This window comes from Anomalospiza imberbis, chromosome 1 (assembly GCF_031753505.1).
Source record: "Anomalospiza imberbis isolate Cuckoo-Finch-1a 21T00152 chromosome 1, ASM3175350v1, whole genome shotgun sequence".
NCBI lineage: Eukaryota > Metazoa > Chordata > Aves > Passeriformes > Viduidae > Anomalospiza > Anomalospiza imberbis.
This window is the reverse complement of record NC_089681.1, coordinates 59,899,273-59,921,062: the sequence shown is the minus strand read 5'-3', so window position 1 is coordinate 59,921,062 and position 21,790 is coordinate 59,899,273. Positions and strand designations below refer to the sequence as shown.

Sequence of the window (21,790 nt, the reverse complement as noted above, 5' to 3'; positions counted from 1 at the left end):
CCCTTGAGCAGCACAGTAGGCTATATTCAGTATCTTTACTGGAGGTTGGTAGTTTTATCTCTGTCATTCTCTAGCTATCTGATAAAGAGCCTACATTTGCTTGATCAGCTGGTATGGCTACAAAACATGACATTTATGTTCATTCTCTGTAGCAGGTTCTTCTTTGAAATATCCATACTACTGCAATTTTCAGCAGTTGGTTGCTGCCATCCAGGCATAAAAATGTCCAGGGACACAAAGAACAAATCAAATAATCTTCTTATTTTCATAATTTTCATTGCTGAAACAAGCAGTAGGATCCAATGAATCAGGAAAATTGAAAGAAAATAAAAATACACTGAAATGTAAAACAGGAAAAGTAAGTTAGTTAGTGTGCCCCCTGTACCACAAATCAGGATTCTTGTTCTGGATGTTATTGATGATATTAAGACTTTAGGCATTAGGAAAGCACCACGTTGTATTTTTTTCTATTCCTCTTGATGTGGATAGTTCCCTTCACTAATGCATGCTTGATAATAATTATTTCAGCCAAGCTGTAGATGAATATAAGAACAAAGCAGCACCCTTAGTTAGGACTATTAATTGAATTTGACAGTAGAGGTAATCAGGGTAGGAGGAAGCACTGCAAGAGCAGAAGCAAGTCCAGTTGGATAGTCAGGAGAGACAGGCATGCGTGACATATGGCAGTGCCTGAGAGCTTTGAAAACTCTGCAGTAGATGTCACCCTCAGCAGGAATTTACAGCCCCTAAGCAGCCCAAAGTCAACACAAACTGTTAAGGAAAAAAGACCATCATTCCTCCACTCAGCATGCAGCATACTGAGCATTTCTTGGGAAATAGCAAAGTGCAGATCACTGATCTGATTGATTACTCTGGGACCACTTCATCAGCATAGCAGTGGTCACTGTGGGAACACAATTTTCAAATTTGCAGCTTTGCTGGCTGTAAGTGGGCCAGTGCAAGGGGAAAGGAAAAGCTACACACCATGGCTTGTCACGGTGATAGCAGCAGGCTCCACAGCAGCAGCAGGAGGTTGTCATTCCATCTGGGCTCTCCAGGTTGCCAGTCACCCTGTCTGTGTCGAGCATTCCCCAGGAAGCATGGGGTACAAGGCAGCAGGGGCAATGGTGTTGCTGCAGCTGATAATGCTACCCTGGTGTCCTTGCATTGGCAGCTGCAGCAGCATCACAGGGAAATATCCTTGGCAGGCTAGCCTTGCCTTTGGATGCTCTCCACTCTTCAGCAAGAGTGAATTCTCTCCATGATAATTTCACATGTAGTTGATTGCCAGCTGCCTCACAAGTACTAACTCTGATAAGAGAGCTTCTGCTGACAGGACACAGCTGACATGGGACTGAAACCTCAGAATGCCTTCACTGCTGTCCTCAACACACTGCAGCACTCCAGAGAAACTTAGCACAGTTCTCAGGGTGGTGTCTGCTGCTGCTGGTTATCCCTGGCTCCTCTTCCTGAGTGTGCTAAGAAACACAGGGGCTACAGATTGTGGTTGTTTGCCTTTCCCGGGATTCTTTTGTAGATGACATCAACAAGATCAAGCAACTTGATCTTGTTGCTTGATCAACAAGCCCCAGTTGCTTGGAGTTCATGATTTTTTAAGGGGAAAAAAAAAAAAAAAGCAGCAGGAAAGTAGTGACTATTAATTGCCACAAACGTAAAATTTGGATCTTTCTTAGCCAATAAATGATGATGGTGAGTCACAAAATTCCAGCTCCAGTAGCTCTCCTAAACTGGCCACTAATCCAGAGTTGAATCAAAACACAGATGAGTCCATTTTACAAATCTGTTATTGATAGGTCTCGGAGCCAAGAAACTTACATCTCATACAAAAGCCAGAGGTGATAGGTGAATGTTTGCAGAATCTTAAGTAATTTCCAGCTCACTTCTTTTGACTCCATTTATAATTTCAAACCTTTGAATGCCCCAGCAGAAAAAAGCTGGCAATGGTGGGGGCAGAATCCAGGAATTTTTATTCAATTTCATGGATGACAACAACCAAAATGCAGTTACTGATGAGATTTGGCTTAAAATAATCTCCTTAGTCTACTCTACACCCTTGTTCTCTAGAGACTGAGGTTGATTTACTCAAATTCAAAGACAGTAATAACATGAACAGAATAGAACGGAGTGGGGCAGTAAGACTAAGACAAACTGGCAGAATAGAGGTCTCTCTTTTTTGGAAGTCAAACAAGAACTGTCTAAAGGCTGGGCTCTTTTCGACATTCAACACTTGAAAATAACTAGTAGTAGTGGGAACCAGGTTTTCTGAAAATCCCTGCTTTTTCTCAGTGCCTCTGAAATTCTAGTGCTTTCTATAGAATTCTAAATTTATTTGAAAATGATCATTTAGATGTTTAAAGTCAGGCACCAAGCAAGGGGATCAACCTCTTCAAGAGGTCCCCTTTCATCCTACAGAGAAGAATGAACTCTCACCATCTACTCCTACAAACTAGTTTTAAGCAAAACTGTAGTTCAGCTGTCTTTGTTAGCTGCTCCTCTCCAGCTACCTCTTTTTTTGTGTTAGTGACTGAAAAATGGAGCACAAAATTCAAGAAAGTTAACCTGAGGTACTACTAGCCCTAGGAAAATATTTTTGTACAAATAAAACATACAGAAAATGTTAAAGAGCTCTCAAAGGTAAGTTAAGTAGCAAACCCACCAAAGTTACAGGGAGGAAAATTAATTTCTAGAGACTGGTCTCTGTCTAAATAAAAGAGAAATGAAAAGAAAAACAGAATCAGAGTATATGCAAGTTCAAAACACATCAAAACAAATAGCAGTGACTAACAAGAATGAAATTAAAGATTATTCAAAGAGTTAATTAATGAGATGCATAAGACAAACTGATTGAATTGTTGCAATACATTTGGTTTAATAAAAATAAAGCCATTGGATTGGGGCTTTCCCCATGTCCAGTTTTTCCTGTTCCAAATCATAATTTATTTTTGGTAAATTTGGAGACACATGTCTGGGAATAGGAATTGTTAACCTGCACATGGCTGAAATTGCTTTTGCTGTTGCAATTTTATGGTGAATGCAAATGGGACAATAAGATTCTGTATATGTAATTGCTGAACTTATTATTCACAGTACTGTTTTTTTAAATACACAGTGGAGATGATAAATTTGTACTCATTTATCTGTTATCTGAGAGACCCAGATCCATTCACTTTGAAGACAGTTACAGAAACAAATAAGGAACAGCTATTTGCACAGAATTTTGAATAAATAAATAGATTCAATTAATTTATTTGCCAGGGATTTGGGTCTTACACTGCTATCTATTCGCGTTATCTCATGGAAATACAGACTGCTGGTTGCCTGCCCCAGTTTTCACTTCCAACAAGTTTTGCTTGTTCTGGTGCACCCAGTGAGGTTCTGGACTAGGAGGCTCATCCTCCCAGGCTCTCTGACCAAACCAACTGTCCCAGATTGCAGCTCACAAGAAGGCTGCACTAATGGGTCAGTGACTTGGTGAAGACATTGCCCAACAGCAGATTACTCATGTGCTTTGGAAATCCATGTAATTCTTGTTTTCAGATAAAAATACCCCTTGCTGTGAAATTTACATTTCTGTGTCCTCTGTGCATTACATTCTGGGTATGAGCATGAAAGGCATATTTTTCAGACAGCCTGAGCTGGTCTAAAACCATGCTGCTACCAATGATTTTACACTTTCCCTGGCTGTGACTCTATATTCACATATGATGGCAGAGCCGTATGAGTTTGACCATTTAATTACTCTGATTGAACTCAAATTTTTCCTTTGTACATAAAATTTGCTTCCAGTCCTTGCACAGCTAAATCAAAATCTTTAACTGAAATAAGAGCAAGTGAGGGGACACAAGACCAAAGTGTGGGTGGGACCACCAGCATCCCCTTCCCCCATTTTGGTGGTATCATGTCTTTAGATTGGCTGGAAGGGAACAAGCCTCCTACCTCCAGTTAGGATTTGGTTTGTTTAGTAAAAGGTGTTAAAATTTGTTTAGTACCCGATGTTTTGCAACTGTGGCTAACATTTAAACTATGTAAAATGAGGCTGAAAATCTGATGTTCAGTTAAAACATTTTGCTTTCACAGATTTACCCTTCCTCACAGCTGGTTGCTACATCAAATTTTATTCCTTTCTTTCTCATCATGCAAGACTGTCTTTTCATCTCTTCCATCCCTCAGATTCCTTCCATCCTGGAAAACATCAATGAAATCACATTAGTTTTACCCTAAAATAATTTAGTAGCATTTAACAGACTGTGGATTGAAATTCATGTCTGACATGGTTCTGGTTTTGCAGCGCAAATTATCCTGGAAAATATGGCAGAAAACTGCAGGAATTGAAAAACAAAGGCAGTTGTAACAATAATCTGAGGTCAGTAATATCACAATAATATAAGGAGGAAGAACACAGCTGAAAATATGGAACTAATCTGTCCCATGGGCCACTACTCAGCTGCAGTGCTTGTGCTACATGTCAGAACAAATGTCCATCATAAGAATGTTATTTGACAGGACTTTGGGGAGCAAACATGTTACTGCTGCTGCAATGCCAGTAAATTCTCCCCAGACTGTTCCTGACAAGTGTTTTGTTCATTCCCCCGTATCCACCTGAGAAACAGCCTTCTGGACAGCCTTCTTTACTTGCTTGAACCAGAGGACCAAGAGCTGAACACTGTGCATGTCTGTGCTCAGACCCACTGAACCCCTCAGGATGATGTCTTAATGGAGACAAAAAAGAACTGGGAAAGGGGGTCACCTGTGTGCTGTCTCTCACAGGAGATCAAAAAGAACTGGGGAAAGTCTGACTAAATAATTTGTGGACATGGCAGGTGGTTGTTTCTGGATGAGCACTTACAAGATGAGAACAATATTCCTGGGTAAAGGCCAGGAAGGCAGCAACGAAGGTTGGTGCAGTTTAAGTGCAGGAGGCTGTTTGAGGGGAGTAGTGTGAGCCACGAATGTGGCAACAGAACTTCTGGCTGACCTCTCCAGTATTTCCTCTCATTACTGGGAGATCATATGATTGATGTTAATGACTAAGCAGGCCCCATCCATCTCTTATTGCCTCTTTTTGCCAATAGATGTGGACAAAATTAGCAGCTGGTATTGTTCGCTGCTGTTGCCCCAGATCTCATTAATGAGGTAGCCTGAATGCAGTCCATTATTCCTGCTTCCCTGCCAGTCAACCCCTGGGCCAGGATAACAGCCCTTACCTTTCTCTTGGCCTCATGCTGTAGTCTTCAGTAATTTTGTTTCAAGGTGTTTAGAGGCTAGGACTGTTTAATTTGTTCCCTTCACCATTTTAGTTTTATTCCTGCTACGGTCTTTTTGTTCATGTGTCAAGCTCCAAGAGAACACTATTTAAAATGTGAAGTGTGAAAGCACCAGAGAGCTGCAATGGCACAATGTGTTATTCTCCTCCATGTAATCTGAATAATTCGTTAGCTGAAAAGTCCAGGAGTGAGTTTCAAATTTGCCATCCTCTTCTTTTTTTGCAGAAAACACCTTTTTGAGCCCAGGCCAGTTAGAGGTTCAATGGCATTGAAGGTTGCTTTTGTCGCTGAGGACTGAAGAGAAACTCCAGTTGTGTTGGGCTGTAGTTCAAATAACCAGATACCTGGTTAGATACAGGCAGCTTGGGTGAAAACCTGAACACCCACTTGATTCATCCAAACACATCATAACCGTGCAATTACTCCAGAGCCATGGTTTATTTCAGTTATGTATTACACATGCTTATTTCTCCAGCATGGTCTGTTACTGCCAGGAAAGGGAACCAGTGGGACAGTAGATCTGTGATCACTGGTGAGTGGAAAAAACAGAAGTATGTGTGTTTTATATAATTTTTAGTAAGTGATATTTTTATTTGCAGAGTTTTAGAACTAAAGAAATTATGTTGTGGCCAAAAAATAAAAAAGATGTCTCTTCCATAGAAAGTCCATAAGAATTAGTGTGGTTAACATACAGAAAGAGTAGGTAAATGTATGTTTACCTACAAGGCTTTTTTCTGATAGCTACTTGTGGAATATTAGGAAATCAGCCATTCTTTCAATTGCATGGCAGACAAGAAAAAGAGATGGTAAACAGCATCAAAGGAAACTATCCCTGAATTTATGTCTCTCTGAAACCTCCAGATACAGAGCCAGGAGAGTCCTGTCTTCCGCATAGCCATTTTTATAGCTTTGAAGGCAAGTGGCTATAATCTGTGTACATACACAGATAAAAGAAAAAGGCAAGGTAAGATCAAGCTCAGCATTTCCTCTTTCAGGGATAATGCACTGTTATCTCTTGAATTAAACCACCTTTCTCTTAGCTGAAAATTTGTTTACTTAAGTGTAATTGTAGGAGAAGGAGGCATGAAGGTAAGAAGTCATATTAGTAGCTATGTTAGTATGGAACAAATACCAGGTTACCATTAAGAAATTCTACTGTTCCAGTGACAAATAAAAAAAATATCAATTCATACTTTGAGATTTTTTTTTCTATAATGATGTTGATGAATGCTTTTAATAAAAAATAACACAATTTCTCACTCATTTTTATGTGAATAGATTAATTTTTATATTTGGAATTGGAAACACTACTTAATTATTTCTGTTATAGTGATATAATAGTCATCACAAAATGTTGTTGTTTGAAATCAAATTCTAAAGCTTTAGTTCCTTTTTTGTCACCACAAAAGATCAAGCTGGTGGTAGTTGACATTTGCAATCCCAGTGGGGCATGTTTATTGCTTGTATAACCAGCATGGTCCTGCTTAAAGTTCTCTGCTTTCATTTTTATATCAAAGAATCACAGACTCTATCTGGTACAGATTTATAGTCACAGACTTCTGCAAACATTCCTCTGGCAATATGCCAGAGTCTGCTTTGTCTTTTTGCTTTCTTTCCAATTAGCTCAATAAACATCAGAGGATTATTCACACCAGACAGAAAAGCACTGTAAAGCACAGCTGAACACTCACCATCTTGCCTTTGCTACACCTCAAATGTAAAATGTGAGCAGGAACCTTCAGGCTTAGTTCCAGTGAGCCAAAAAATAAACACATGTGCCAGGATGGCAAGTGTGACCTGCTCTCTGCTCATCAGGCACCTTCTGGGGATGGATGGGAAAGGAGAGGAGAGGAGAGGAGAGGAGAGGAGAGGAGAGGAGAGGAGAGGAGAGGAGAGGAGAGGAGAGGAGAGGAGAGGAGAGGAGAGGAGAGGAGGAGAGGAGAGGAGAGGAGAGGAGAGGAGAGGAGAGGAGAGGAGAGGAGAGGAGAGGAGAGGAGAGGAGAGGAGAGGAGAGGAGAGGAGAGGAGAGGAGAGGAGAGGAGAGGAGAGGAGAGGAGAGGAGAGGAGAGGAGAGGAGAGGAGAGGAGAGGAGAGGAGATAATCTCTTTCAAAAAGGATAAATCTGGAAGTTTGGACTAGCCCATCTCATAGTTGACCTGTGGTAACACAGTGCAGGACTTCAGTCAATGAGCTTTCAGTTAATATTTTCTACTTTAAAAAAGACTCTCCTACACCACTTAGGATTGGTTCTGAGTAAAGAAAGATTTTCATTTGACAATGTATTTTGCACAAGTGAAATAAAATATGAAAGCAAAATAAACAAAAAAATGTATCAAAAGGTCAGTACTATGAGAATCTTGCCCTAGAAATACAAAATTGTTTCTAAGCTCAGGCTTCCACCTGCATGCCTGTAATTCAATAAAACTATATCCATAAAAAATTAAATGCCATTTCTATTTATGTTTCAGTTTAAAAAATGTACTTGTATTTGTTGTTGCCTGTTCAGGTTGTTATAAGTACCTTTAACAGTTTCTAAGCATGATCTAATTATTTCTTTAAAACATAAATAATGGAACAATCTTATTGTGTTGATTTGTATTAATAATTTTTAAAAGTCTTTTTAAAGAAGCAGAGAAAACTTAGGCACTATGATACTGAAAATTGCTCTAACTTATTGCTATGTTACAAAATTTTTAAGTTTTTGAACACATTAAATATTAATTCTAACAATTCTCCCTTATCTCCCCAGTCACCATGGAGTCACCAAGGGAAGTCCAAAGGACAAGTGACAAAGAAAACCTCACCTAAACAAAAATTTTCATCTCCTATTATTTGCTGAGAGAGGTTCAACTTTATTAATAAAAGTTATTTATCTTTGAAGAAGATACATGCCACTTAACTTCAGTCTTTCTCATTCAGAAAGTATAAATATTTTGCCATTTCCTACACAGTCAGCAAAATTTCCACACCACTTCGTGAAGACACCTAACATTAGATACATTTTCAAACACTTTCTTTGACACAGAGAAATATTTGCCAGTTAGACTATAGCAATCTTCTCATCTTACTCTCCTTGTATCACTTAGATTAAAGTTTTGCTTCACTAACTGGTATAATTAAAATATCACAGTGAGAGGGCTTAATTTGAAATGTCTCTGTGAGCTAAATTAATTGTGTATTCTCCGACTGAAAGTCACACAGAAGGATTTATTGTGTACAGATCTAGTCTGGTATGGTATTTTGTGGAATGCTTTGTCATTGGGACATTCTCCTTTAAAAGAGTCACTCCTCGAAAGCAAACTGTTCATGTGGGCTTTTCACTAACCTACTCTCCACTAAGAGAAAGAACTGGAACCACATTTCACACAATCTCTTTTCAAAGGGAATAGCTCCAATATGACCAAGTCGAAATTATACGAAAATGGAAAAAATTAAAAACAACAGGTGCTCTTAGTTTCTAAATAGGATCACAATTAAGCTTCTTTAGCTTAATTATCTCAGCTGTATGTTCAGCTGTAGCCCTGCACTAGGTAAAAACCAGGCCCTCTGGGACTGTCATGTCAGCAGGTTGTGACCCTGCGTGCCTGTGGTCAGCTGTGATGGCTCTGCCCCTGGCCAGCAGCAGCCAGCAGAGCTGCACTGCTGCAAACAGGGCAACAAATGCAGTGATGCTGCAGAAATTTCCAGGCCCTGAAGATACCTCTTGGAACTCAGCAGTCATCTTCTGATGTGTCTTAGGTTGCAAATGCAAGATGTGGCCAGGGTTATGTATTCTATTGCCATCTGTTAGAGGTGGGGCAGTTTCTTGTGTTAATTGGGCCACCTGTTAAAAGCAGGTGGGACACTTTTCTTTGTCTCTTCCACAAGCAAACCCCCCCATCCAGGGAGAGATCTGTTAATGGGCCACCTAGTGTCACTGCATGACTGATAAAATTACATCATCCCATTGGGAGACGCTCTGCCCAGGCGGGGAGCCAAGCATTCCTACCTGGATATAATCTGAGATTTTGAACACCACAATCAACCTTTTCTCACTGGATACCTAGAGGATCAGCCTTTTCCCATCAAATTTCCAGAAGATCAGCCTTTTCCCACTGAATTCTCAGAGGATCAGACTTTTTCCCACTAGATTCCCAAAGGAAGATCAGGCCCAATCTACACCACCACTAGATCTTCAGAAGAAAACTACATCCTTTCCATGAGCTCATTGTTTCAACAGAACCACACCTGTCACTACAGGAGGACTGCAGCCACCATTTAATGGGACTGCTACCAACAGGGTGTTAAGTCATATTCTGACTGTCAGTGTTGTTTTGTATTACAGCATTTTTATTTTATTTTTTCCTAAAAAAGAATATTATTCTTACTCCCATATTTTTGCCTAAAAGCCATTTAATTTCAAAATTATAATAATTCAGAGGGAGGGGGTTTACATTTTCCATTTCAAGAGAGTCTCCTGCCTTCCTTAGCAGACACCTGTGTTTTCAAACCAAGACACTGTGTTGTAGGACATTTGTGACTTATTTTTATTAGCACTTCAGACTGTCTCCATCCAGTTTGCTTTCAAGTGAGAGTTATGTTAGTTCTGCGTGCATTTATTGTGTGCATTTATCCCCACAAGTAAATCAAATAGAATTACGAGGTTATATAGTTCATGTTTGAGGACCTTTCTGTGACAAGACAGCTTCACAGGAGATGATGTGATTTTTGGTCACCATGGTCCTGCCCTCCCCAGCACCCTTTTCCTCGGCTGTGCTTTCAACTTGCCCTCTTCATGTGGACACAGCATTCAGTGACCATGTGAATCAGCCTCCAGTGAGCTATTTCAGATTATTAACGATGCAAAAAACACTTTATTATTCTTTGTAGCTGGATTCACAGTGGTCAAAAAGAATTTAAATGAGCTTCAGAGCTTCAAGCATAATACTCACTGTTTTGTCTCAGCCATACCAGAAATCTGATTTTGAACCATCCTTTGTAAATCTGCAGAGAGCAACCCACTGCTCTATCTGATTTTAGCTGTTGATAGATTGCATTCCACAGCACATGCAGAAACAGAGTTGTTGTGAATTCATATTACCTTCATAATCAAGCATCCTATAATTCAACACTTAATTTTCCATCTTAACTGAGAACTTCATCACCAATACTTGATTTTGTTTCAGCACACAGATAAAATCATTAGGTATTAGAGGATGAAAATATCTGCAGGGTATCACAAGAAGCACAAGCAGTCAGTAATAATTTCTTATTTATAATTACTACTGGGACTTGTAATTTAATCTGTCCTAAAGTCATTAGTGCCATGTTGATACTGTACCACCCCAGATAATTAATCAAGATATCATGCAACACTAAGTCAAATGCCTTGCAGGAGCAAGTCTGCTAGATCAATAATACTATCTTTATCAACCAAACTTACAATCTCATCAAGAAGTAACTGTGCTAGCAGCAGAGAGAAGAACATCTTTAAAATTGTGAAAGCACATAGAGGCTGTTCTTTTATTGTATTTACTTTGCTAGCAAAGTCAGCTTATGAAGTTAATATTGAAGAGGAGTTCAGATGGTCTGTAAAGTGAATGAAACTTCCAGGAGTAACTGGAGCTTATGTAATATTTCTTCCTATGTCTTTGCTCAGCTGTTTTGTGCTATTTTGATGATGAGCTGTTGGTTTTTTAAACCTTTTAAATTTTGTCTATGTAACAAACTTATTTGGCTTTGGGATTTTGCCTGAGTAATGGTGGCCACTGAACCCATTTACAGGTACTCTAATTTAATATTTTTTACTGTACATAACCTTTGTGGAATCCAAAACTGAGCTGCTAGGTACATCAACTTTCCAATATATAACTGATCCTAGAAACTATTTGGACAGATATATATATATTTCTTTTGAACAATTATGACTGGATAAGGTCCCAGGAAGGAGCTTTACTGAGTCTGTAGTTCTAAGACTTACCTTCAAATACTTTGCTCCTCAGTCCTCTCAGCCCCATCGTTCCTAACACCTGCAGTAGTAATTTCTTCACTTTGTCCAGGATCAATGCCATGGCTGATGAACTAAACAACTTCCACATATATTTTTCAATTTTATTGACTAGCCGGGCAATGTTGGTCTTCTGTCACCTCAAGGATCTTCCTGGACAGCTGCTGGTTTAGAAACCTCTGTCTTTATTGATCACCCTGTTCTGAGAGACAGTTTAATTAGCACATATTTATTAATCAGTCTTCTACAGAAATTGTTTGTTTACTACTAAATTCAGAATATAAGCTTCTCTGAATTATTACTGACGTCGCCACAAGATCTACCTAATGACATGCTGATGCTACTAGTACTTTTTTTTTCATCACTGAAAATTTCTTTTTCTGACTGCCTTTAATCCTTACTACTTATTTTTTGCTTAATTTATATATTTTATGTCATTCTCTACATAAAACTCACAGCTTTTGGTATCACTGTGCAAATTTTTCCATTTGAGCAGTGTTGGAGATCCTGTGGTTAAGATTATGATAGCTTCCAGTTAACATCTGCCTTACTTGAAGCTGACAGTAGGCCAGCCAAAGCATTTTTAATTAGTGTGGCAGACAGAGATGATTAAACACTAGATCATGGTTTTAGAATGTCTCATTTTTCTTGAAGAAGTATTGTTTCCTTTTTTTGGAATCATATAATCATAGAATGTCCTGAGTTGGAAGGAACAAGAAAGATCATCTAGTTCTAATCCCCTCTGCCATAGACAGGGACACCTTCCACTAGACCAGATCACTCAGAGCCCCATCCAGCCTGGCCTTGAACACTTCAGGGATCAGGCATTCACAACTTCTCTGGGCAACCTGTTCTGACACCTCACCATCCTCCCAGTAAAGAATTTCTTCTTAAAATCTAATCTAAACCTACAGTTATTCCTCCTTGCCCTGTCACTAACTGCTCTTGTAAAGAGTTCCTCTCCATCTTTCTTAAAAGATCCTTTCAGGTACCGAAAGGCCGCAGTTAGGTCATCCTGAAACCTTTTCCAGGCTGAGTAAATCCAGTTCTCTCAGCCTTTCCTTGAAGGAGAGGTGCTCCTCTCCTCTAAGCACAAGCTGTTACAAAAAGAAGGTTTCTGTGACAATGACAAGCATTCATTTGTGTGTATGTGTACGTGTACATTTCCTTCTTCCATACCCCCACTAATATTTGAACCCATAGCTCAGTCTTTCCTCATTTTACTGGGGTAAGATAACCCCAAATAGGCAACAAATTAATGAAAATGCAGCAGCCAAGGTAAAGCAGGAAATCTACCTGCAGAGGGGACTGCCATGATAATACCCTGTCCCAGAAGATCCATGTGGCATTTTACGTGCTATATATGCAAGAAGTGCTGCAGCCAGTATTCATGCATTGTTGGCAGAGACCTGTGAGAAACCAGGCTTCCTCATTTCGTGTCATCACACGTGCAATCTACTGAGTTTGTTCAAAAATTGCTTCTATTTGATCGTAATTGCTTTCAGTGTTGTGAATTGGCCCTGACCAGCACTGGTAATTTGTATGACCCCCTGCCATGTTCACTGTGAAGTTGTTTATTTAAACTCTAACAACTCAGCTAGCTAAGCTAGACCAACACGTGTGCAATAAGCACTTCTGCAAAATTAACCAGATGAATCACTCTCCAGAAGTGCCTTTATCTCTGCTGAATACTAAGGACACTTGAACAGCTATCTTAAATCAGGCATCTAAATTTTTGACAACTAAAATTAGTGAGGAGAATCTGGGCAAAAGGCCTGGACTGGGTCGCTACAACGTCTATTGTGTGTGTCTGCTTATTTTAGCTTAATGACAAAACTGTCAGCGTCCTAAGACAGGCCATTATCTTATCTGTGGTCCTTTTCCCACTACACTAACATTAGGTTTAATAGTTTAGTAATTGTCAGACTTAGGCTGGAATATAATAGCATGATTTATGATGTGGTAGCATCTTTGTACATGTGTATCCCTATACAGATCTCCCTCTCTCTATATATTATAATATATATGATATATCAGTATATATATTTATATGTATTTAAATAAATAAATAATGAATTTATACAATTTATACACACACACACACACATATATATATGTGTGTGTAGGGGAGCAGCCATCCAGAACTGGGTATGTGGGGATACAGACTCATCTGGATGATGTCCAAAATAAAAAGGTTTTTCTTTTTGTAAACCTAGGAGACCAAATATTGGCGTTTCCAGCTACATAAAATGGGCTATTTGCCTTCTAGGGTTACTTCAGCAGTCTAGAAAGTTTTTAGAGTGTGTGGAGGATAACTTTTTGTCACAACTGGTGGGCAAGCCCACCAGGGGAGGGACTATGTTAGACCTGTTGTTCACAAATAGAGATGGACTGGTGGGTGATGTGGAGGTTGGAGGCCGCTTGGGGCACAGTGATCATGAAATTATAGAATTCTCGATAATTGGTGAAATAAGGAGGAATATCAATAAGATCTCTACGTTGGACTTCCAGAGGGCAGACTTTGGCCTATTTAAGAGACTTATACAGAGAGTTCCTTGGGAAACAGCCCTTGAAAACAAAGGAGTCCAGGATAGATGGACAAGCGTCAAAGCAGAGATCTTGAGGGCACAAGAACAGACTGTCCCTGTGTGCCGAAAGATGAGTCGACGTGGCAAACGTCCAGTCTGGATGAGCAACAAGGTTTTGAAGGAACTTAGAAATAAAAAAAAAAGCGTATCATATTTTTAAGGAGGGACTGATTTCTCAGGAAGTACTTAAGGGAGCTGCCAGGGCATGTAGAAAAAAAATTAGGGAGGCCAAAGCTCAGTTTGAACTTAACTTGGCAACTTCTGTTAAAAATAATAAAAAAAGTTTTTACAAATATATTAATAGTAAAAGGAAGGGTATAACCGACCTCTTCCTTATTGGATGTGGCAGGCAACCTAGTAAGTAAAGATGAGGAAAAGGTGGAAATGCTTAATGCTTTATTCGCCTCAGTCTTTAGTGGTAAGACAGCTTGTCCTCAGGGATCAGCAGGTGATGCCAGGGAGCAGAATGGTCCCCCTGTTATCCAGGAGGAGGCAGTCAGAGAACTGCTGGGACACTTGGATATTTATAAATCTATGGGACCAGATGGGATCCACCCTAGGGTGATGAGGGAGCTGGCAGATGAGCTTGCAAAGCCGCTCTCCATCATTTATCAAGAGTCATGGCTCACTGGTGAAGTCCCAGATGATTGGAAACTGGCCAATGTGACACCTGTTTACAAAAAAGGTAGGAAGGAGGATCCTGGTAATTACAGGCCAGTTAGCCTGACCTCAGTACAGGTAAAATAATGGAACAGTTCATACTGAGTGCTATCACACAGCACTTACAGGATGGCCAGGGTATCAGATCCAGTCAGCATGGGTTTACGAAGGGTAGGTCATGTCTGACCAACCTGGTCTCCTTCTACGACCTGGTGACCCATCTGGTGGATGCAGGAAAGGCTGTGGATGTTGTCTGTTTAGACTTCAGCAAGGCCTTTGATACTGTCTCCCACAGCATACTCCTGGAGAAGCTGAAAGCCCACGGCTTGGACAGGAGCACTCTTCGCTGGGTTAGGAACTGGCTGGATGGCCAGGCCCAGAGAGTGGTGGTGAATGGTGCTGCATCCAGCTGGGACCAGTTCTATTTAATATTTTTATAGACGACATGGATGAGGGCATTGAGTCCTTCATTAGTAAATTTGCAGACGACACCAAGCTGGGAGCTTGTGTTGATCTGTTGGAAGGTAGGAGGGCTCTGCAGAGAGTCTTAGATTGGTTGGATGGATGGGCAGAGTCCAACAGCATGAAGTTTAATAAGTCTAAGTGCTGAGTTCTACATTTTGGCCACAAAAATCCCCTACACTGTTACAAGCTGGGGACAGTATGGCTGGACAGTGTTCAGGTGGAAAGGGACCTGGGGGTGCTGGTTGACAGCCGGTTGAATATGAGCCAGCAACGTGCCTTGCTGGCCAAGCAAGCCAATGGCATCCTGGCCTGCATTAGGAATTGTGTGACCAGCAGGAGCAGGGAGGTCACTCTTCCCCTTTACTCGGTGCTGGTGAGACTGCATCTTGAGTGCTGTGTCCAGTTCTGGGCCCTCAGTTTGGGAAGGACATTGAGATGCTTGAGCGCGTCCAAAGGAGGGCAACAAGGCTGGTGAGGGGCTTGGAACACAAGCCCTATGGAGGAATGTTTGAAGGAGCTGGGGTTGTTTATCCTGGAGAAGAGGAGACTTAGAGGTGACCTTATTGCTCTCTACAACTTCCTGAAGGGAGGTTGTAGACAGGTGGGGGTCGGTCTCTTCCACTGGGCAGCAACTGACAGAACAAGGTGACACAGTCTCAAACTATGTCAGGGAAGGTACAGGTTGGATATTAGGAAGAAATTTTTCACTGAAAGAATAATAAAGTACTGGAATTGTCTTCCCAGGGAGGTGGTAGAATCGCCATCTCTGGATGTGTTTAAAAAAAGACTAGACATGGCATTTGGTGCTATAATCTAATTGAGGTGTTAGGGCATAGGTTGGACTTGATGATCTTAGAGGTCTCTTCCAACCTCATTATTCTGCGATTCTGTGATTCTGGGTTTCCTGGGTTGAAAAATATAGTGTCTTAAAACATCACTGGATGCCTGAGGAAATATTGTTTCCACTGTCATATATTTTGCTGTGATTTGTTCATCTATACCACCCAGGGAATATTATTGTTTGAAGCAGCACATTGATCTGCAAACAACATATCTTCTAACTACTTTTTTATGCAACAATTAGTACTGGAAAGTTTTAACTCTTATAAATATAACTCATAAATAAAATGTCTAATTAATATTTTTCCTAAGTGATGGAATATTTTTACAGGAAAGAAGAAAGCAAAATTTCAGAAAAAACAATCTGAAGCAATTCCTACTCAATATGTGGTTTGACAAGAATTTGCTAACATGAGCAGTGTAGGATTCTGTGAAAGGCTCCCTAAAGTGGAAAAATGAGTTAATGACCTTCTCCAAAATGTAAAAATACTGCTAGACTTAATGTTTCTTCACCAAAATCTGCCACACAGTACTTATACCTAGTCCAGTATCCCAGAAGTAAACAATAAGATTTTATCTAGAAATGTAACAAAAAATAGAAATTAGAAGAAATATATGCAAAGCTAACATTCAATTGTTTAAACCATTTTTTTTATGCCTTCTTTATTACTCATTGGCTTATTCCATAATGTATGAGAGTCCTTGTCCATTTAATGTGGTGTTGCCTAATATAATTGAATACACTTACTAGCCATAGTTGAAAACAATATTTCATTTACACTGAAGGCACTTGACATTATCCCAACCTTGCCTTAATGTGTGTGGCAATGTATTTACATCTGCTCTACAATCTCTTCTATGCTGCTGTAGTGGCATCAAATGATCTAGCAGATATGAAAATCTGATTCTGCCTACTCTCAGCTCTGTTGTAGGAAAGAATACTGAAGGTAAGTAGTGTTATTCTAAAACTGCACATGTTTTTATCAGTCTTAAATATCTTCATGAAAATGAAGAAGGATGTCTAATTTATTCTTTAAATTTGATGTAGACCATTATTGATTGTTTTTAAAGAATGAGCCTTCTGCCCTTTCCATCCCACATGGCTCAATGACATTCCATTTTGCTGGATTATTTCTCCACTGGGTTGGCAGGTTGAGTGAGATGTCTCAGCAGTCAGACAACTGTAAGCAGGTTATTTAGCTTGCTTTCTTTTCAACTGTCTCACTTCTGCACTAAGAAGAGGATCAGAACTGTACTTTTAAGAGTTGGGCAAAGCATGCATCCAAACAATGTCATCATGCCCTTTCTTTTGTTATCTGTTCTCTGCCTGAGAATTACTAGCACTTGATTTACCTCTCAAAGGTCAGTTGATTCATGTACAGACTTCTTGCAAACTCTTAACACTGATGGATGTGAGACCGCTTCTGTCTTGACAGACTCATGCAGAACTCCCTTTTATATTCTAATCATTTAAGGGGAAAAAGTAAAAAATACCTGAGATGCATGCCCCACATCTCTCTCCATATCTTGGAGAAAGAGTCAGTCACACAGCAGCCCTCCTACTATTTGCATTCCATGGTATGGAAACATGAGCATTCAGGCAGTATGTGAAATGCAGATCACTGAAATACAGAATCCCTATAAAATAGGGGAAAGAAAAAGATGGATTTTCAAATTACTGTACAGCAATGACTAATATTTGCTTGCCTCTGTGTGTATGACGTATTTCTCAAAATATATCAGCTGCCTTTTAATTTGGTTACTTTTTGGACTATTTTTCCTTATAAGATTTGGTAGAAATTTAGTAAGTATGATCGTATCAATGAAAAATTTAAAAATCTGTCTGCTGTAACAGAAACAGTGTTTTGATGACTTTTTATATAACATCAGTCAAAAAAAATTGTATCCAATAAATAGATCTATTTCCCCCCCACATGCACACGATCATTAATGGTAATTATCTTGATTAATGGAGGGCAAGAAAGAGGAGTAAGAACTGAAATGAGAATTTAAATTGAAGAAGCCTCAGGCTTTCACAGAAAAAAGGCAGAACTTAATTAGCTAGCAGAAAAAAAGATTTGTGGTGAAACGTCAAGAATCAAATTAATAATATAATTTTTTTTCCTTGTAGGTAGTTAGATGCTTATAAGTTACAAAGAAACTCATCTTAAATAACGTGGAATTCCCAGATTCTCAAATGATGCAAGCTTGAGTTTCCCAAAGTTGTCCTTTCATTCTTAATGTTTTTGTATACATCCTGTTGATCTGAAGCAAAGAAATACAGGAAAATAAACAAATTAGTATATTTTCCTGACTGTCTACAAATAAAAAGAAGCAAAAATATAGATATTACTTTTTTTCAAATGCAGCCAAGAAAAGTAGCATTACTGGAGTTTTTTATAAGGCAACAAGTTAAGTAAGCTGACTCAATAAGCTACGTGAAAAGCACCACTTTAAAGCACTGACCATTGGAAGATGAAGATAAATCAGGAGATCAACAGAAGGACTCCGTAAGTAAAAATTAAATTACATATTTAGTGCCAAGAGTAGTAAAAGTTATATTGTTGCCTCAAGATAGTTTTTATTTTAACTTCCAGTTCTTGACTAGAGCTATGATCTTTTTTGCCATAGTACAAATACATCTCTAGTAGTCTAAAAAGAAAAGGAAAGATTTAAATATTTGATTTTCTTTTATTCTTTTCCTAGTGTTTCATAGCAGAGCCACTTATCACATCCAGAGGAAAAAAAAGGAGATAAGGATATACCTTGTAAAGCTTTAAAAATTCTCATCCTCGTAGCTCTGAATGCTCTTGATTCTGGTCACACACACAGGAAATGAGAGGCTCAGGTGAGTTGCCTCTCCATTGCCTCAGGCTTCCACTGCTCACACTGTTGTTTGCTTGCTGGTCTGTTGGTGTATACAAGCCTGGGGTTCATTGTCAGTTATTTCCTTAGGAGACAAAAATTTGAGACAAGATAATTCCTCTTTGCGATAAACCAGTGTTTGAGGGAGAGTGTAATTAAAAAAAAAAAAAAACAAAGAAAAAAAAAACCACCCAAAAAAAGACAACATTACAGCAATCCTGAAACATTGGTAGGTATTTCTGTAACACTGCCACAAACAGCCAAGACAGGCTACAGAAAAGGAAGTATGGATGCACTTCTTGTACCACTGATTTGTTATGAGACAAATACAACTAACTAAATGAAAGAATTGAGATGGTACGCCTGTTGGCTCGGTTGCTAATTTTTCTAGTGTTCTCCCTTTTATAGGAAAGAGAATAAATTATTCAATTTTCAGGTGTTTCATGAACCTATTTTAAGATACTAGTCTTTTCTGTTGGCTTCAGATCAGATTGCACACATACACACACACACGTGCAAGACATTATGCTGAATCAAGTTTCAAAGCGGTTTTTTTTAGGCTTTAACTTCTTTAGGCTTCTCTTGACCTTGCTGTTATGGTAGCTCTTAACTGGGTTTACTACATTTACCAGAGAAGAGGAAGCAAATGTGAGGTTTATATCCTTTTGCTCCTGGGTCTGCTTTGTAATGCTCCTATAGCATTTCTCTGCAGAAAAGCCTGCAAACAGTTTTGAAGATACAGTTTGTTCCATTATGCTCTCACCTAGAGCACAGTGGATGTGACTGCACCCTCCACTGCTCTTCCAGCAGCCTGTGCAGCTCCAAGCACTTCCACGTCCCCTTTAGCAACAGCACACGCAGTGCACAGCCTGCTATAAAATTTCTATCAGTGAGATCCAAGGCAATCCTCTGATGCTCTGAAATATTTTGAACTGAAGGGGAAAAAAAAAAAAAAGAAGTGAGAAAGTAGGAGAAAAAGAAAGATACTGAGAAGTAACGTCCTGAAGATTATAATACACATTTTCAAGGAACTTTTAGTGCATTCTAACTATGTGCTCTAGAGTTGAGTGTAGTTGTATTTGAGTTTTCTTGCTGTATATTTAGTAAGTTTTAGCCTGTTCCACTGCTATTAATTGTAGCATGAACACAACCACGTTTTTTCACGATAAGATGTTAGGATACTATCCAAAAGGTAGATGTATGTATTTAAAATGAAAATGAAAAATTAAATGGCAGAACTGACAAGCAGTGCTTAGAATTTCCATATTTCTTTTAAATCAAATGACAGAAATGTCACACCAGTTTTGTTTTAAATTTTGACAAGAACCTACTGCTGCTTTTAAGTGCCAGGTTTCTTTGCTTGCCCACATTAATGATCAGATCAATTTCAAGGCACCTGGTTCTACTTTCTGCTGTGTGCTTTTGGCTGGGCAGGTGCTGCATTTCTGGTGATGTGGTCTTCACTCTTGTCCTGCCAGGAAAGAAGTCTGTAACAAGGTCAAATCAAACACAGGTTAATATGAGAGGGAGACAGCTGTCCTTGTGAGCTGCACTGAGAAGAATTTAGGCTGTGAAATCAGTGCTGTGACTAACATAGAAATTTTCATCTAAAAGTATGTTTTCTAATCTAACTTTAAATCTAAAATATATTCTGTTTCGTCCAAGAATGAGTTTTAGACAACTGAGATTAAAGAACCACTTCAAAGTACTGGTCTTAGGAACAAAAAACCAAAAGAAAATAAAAGGAAATCAAAACCACAAAAGGAGACCACACAGTTGAAATGTTTTTAATAATCGCAAATGCCAAGGAAAAACAGCCTCAAGCAAGAGAAAATAAGCCTCAGTTTGATCTCACTTTGGAAAGAGTGAGGTTGCACAGTTCAAGGCTTACAGACACCAGACTGGGCACAAGAAATTCTGACAGGTGCCCAGGGTTTGAACTTGCCTTGCATTCTCCTCTGGAAGGCACTGGGTCTCTGGGAAAGCCTGAAGCAGGATTCATGTCAGGCTCTGATTCTGGGCACAGCTTCACTTAACCAAGGCTGATTTCTTTCTATTTTCTTAGATTGACAATGTAAATGAGGCAGAGCACTTGTCTTGGCACCATACCATTAACCTTGAATGCTTTTATTGTCTCACAGTCTTCTTGGTGCCAGTCTACCACAGTTACATATTAGTAGAACATTTATTGTTGCTTTCTTCTTGACAAGCTCATCAGATACATCTTCTTTGCTAGATTTTGTAATTTTAGATTTGCAGTCTTTCATGCTTAACTTTGGCCGCTATAATTATTCACAACAAAGTAACCATTAAGAGTTTAGACTCTCAAAATAACTTAATGTAAATTCAGTAACTTAGCATTGCACCTAGTAAATATAAATTTATTTCTGAGTGTATTTAGCAAAAAAAATTAGGGGAGTTTCTCTTCCCTCTCAGATGCATTACTCTCAGTGTTCTCTGATAAGGTTTCAACAAGAGCAAGAGCACAGTCTTACTGACATAAAATGAAAAACTTTTTCTCTGGTGTTATCATCATTTTTAGCAATGAGGTCGCTTCCCAAAAGATTTTATCAGGATTATAAACTACATGCCAATGGCACAGATGGCAGAAAAGGATATGATCATCATAAGAAGCTCAAAGAATTACTAAAGTTTACTTCCAAGTAAGTCAACTAAGCTTGTGTAACATTATCTAATAATTTGTCCCTTTAAAATAACACAAGGTTTTCTTTAGTGCAAAGCCATTTTAGCTTCTTCCCTTAAAGGAACGGAAATGTTTCATCTTTTACCTGTCAAAAGACAAAATGAGTTGTCCATTTGTTCCATAAGTTACCTGAAGACAGCAAACCCAGCTTAGCTTTAACATCTAAGACATTTTACATGCACTGAGGACAATGTGTGTGCCTGACTATATGCTAAGAAATGTGCAAGGACCAAAGAAAGGCCATCCCTCCGTCATGAAATGACTGTCTTCAAACACCAGTGCAATAGGAGATGTGTAGTGTTAATGACTTGGAAAAATGTTGCATCTAAACCACATCCACATCTGCCTTCTTACTTTTGTGAGGCTCTTAAAACCACGTTGCAGCATTGTGTGAAAA

At 39.2% G+C, this 21,790-nt stretch overlaps 1 long non-coding RNA gene across 1 annotated transcript; it reads right to left on the bottom strand.

The window, feature by feature from the left end:
* Nucleotides 1–18,714: 18,714 nt before the first annotated feature.
* On the bottom strand, nucleotides 18,715–21,115 carry LOC137478979 (uncharacterized). The gene is made up of 4 exons (XR_011001934.1): nucleotides 20,581–21,115; nucleotides 20,086–20,176; nucleotides 19,453–19,621; nucleotides 18,715–18,774 (listed from the first exon to the last, which is right to left on the bottom strand). It is a non-coding gene; the product is annotated as an uncharacterized lncRNA (long non-coding RNA).
* Between the last annotated feature and the right edge of the window lie 675 nt (nucleotides 21,116–21,790).